This window comes from Micropterus salmoides, unplaced genomic scaffold (assembly GCF_014851395.1).
Source record: "Micropterus salmoides isolate LMB-PRFRI ecotype aquatic unplaced genomic scaffold, ASM1485139v1 Ms_hic_scaffold_13, whole genome shotgun sequence".
Lineage (NCBI taxonomy): Eukaryota > Metazoa > Chordata > Actinopteri > Centrarchiformes > Centrarchidae > Micropterus > Micropterus salmoides.
In genome coordinates, this window is record NW_024040374.1 from 10,657,545 (window position 1) to 10,659,656 (window position 2,112).

The following is a 2,112-nucleotide window of genomic DNA, read 5'->3' on the forward strand; positions in this document are numbered from 1 at the left end:
GTACAGCCAACAAGGCTTTTACCCTCCTACACTACACAAGCTAAAGCTGGTGATGACAGTCAGAGGCAGGTTACAGCAGGCATGTTCTGTGTTCACCCAAAGACTAAAAATAGAATCTGTGGTTTGGAAATGAAAAATAAAACACAGGACATATTTGACTTCAGGGCATGCATGTGATAAAGGGACCATTTAAATCTTCTGCCTTCTCTTTCTTTATCTTGCTCTCTGTTTCACAGGATGTTTAAATTCCACACATCTGTCAACATTATTGCTCTGCACAGTTTATAACCTGCAGGCCTCCCACAAGGTGGAAAGCGCCTGAGATCAGTGAAAATGGCCTAATGGATTCAGGTCCTGTACAGTAAAACTGTTACATAACAGTTGCACAAAACTAACATTAAATACAAACGACAGGACTCAGCAACCATAAAATGTATTTTATTATTGTAGTATTAAACTGCAGTCCAATTTTTATGTGATGCAAACACAGTCATGACCTTTGCATCCATGAAAAAATGAGGATTTAAAAAGCATAAACTAGTGTACTGTTCAATTGGCTCTATTCAAACAAAATAAACTATCACAAAGAGAGTCAGGGGCATCACTCCTGAGCTAAAACATCTTTTAAATCATGCTTTAGTTGCTGCGATTGGATTTTGTATTGCCAGAACAGATATTGTAAGGACAAAATAGATCAGGTTTTGCAGATCTGTTCAGTATCACTAAATAAATACATAATGTAATTCAGGTGGCATTATTCTTCTGACAAAATGTTTCTGCTGTTGCAAATCATAAAATTGGATATTTGCATTAAGATGCAACCATGAGGTCAGGAAAATTTTAGACTTTAGAGAACTGAGACTCATAGAAGTCTCGGGAGAGAAGCTCTAATCTAGCGTGCAGACATTTACCTTTGAATGTCTTTCTTCCAGTAACTGGCCCTAACAAGCTGGATTCACACCTCCATCATCCATTTATCCAAAAAGCAACTTAAAAAATGCACCTCCGTGCAGTTTCTTTTACACAGGCCTGAGTCACATGGCAGGAAAAGAGTGTGAAGACAGGGAAAGTTTCAGTGAAAAACCTTAGTCACAGCTTTAATAAAACACCTTGTGTCAGCAGCGTGAACCTGGTGACATGTCTGCACACTGAACCTCCCACAGCTTCTCTGCAGAGCTTCAAGGTGACACAGTAAACTTGGAAGCCAGTACTGAGTCATGATTCAGGGATGCAACCTCCAACTCTCCTGCTCCAACCACCACACCACCTCATCCTACTTGAGCACATCACACCTTCGAGCTCTGGTCTCCTGGAGATTCACATACCAAAATGTGTCTGTGGTCAGTAAACAATCACTGCCAAAACATGTTACTTTACCATTTTACTCATTTAGCTGACACTTTTATCCAAAGCAACTTACAATTGTTATGTATATGTCAGAGGTCACACCTCTGGAGCAACTGGGAAATAAACGCGGATCTCCCACACCAAAGGCTATCCAATGTCCTATTATCTCAAGTGATTCTTTGTAAGGCAAATAAACTTGTAATCTTTGAAAAGTAGTGATTTGTCCTTAAATTTTCATACAAACTTAAATTATGAATGTACTTTTTAAAAAAGCTAATGAACTTCTTTTACCGGATAGCTGAAGTGATCCCTTGTGATGTGCTATTTGTCCTAATGTGAATGGAAGACTGTTTTTCTTGTGTGGATTCTTTAATTAAATCTCAATATCTTGATTGTACAAACAGATAAATGTCACACAGTTCTTTTTAAAGAACTGGGAGACCTACTGCACTTGATAGTGGACTTGCTTTGTCTATTATTTACCAAAGATGTTGTTGTGTTCTGTTTTTTTTTTTGTCACAACTTTGTTTACTTTAGTTTAAAGCATACTGCCGCATTTAGCACCATGCTACCCATGCAAATGTTTCAGTGACATCACAAATTTATTTCTGACCTTTTGCTTTGGAGACAAGTAATCCATTCACTGTGGTACTGGTGGTGGTTGCCTGTTGCTTTTGAGAAAAGAGGAAGGGATTATCAAAATGTGATTCCTCTCTTAACAAACAAAGCTGCCTACTTGCTTGATTTTAGCAGCTTTGGTATGAG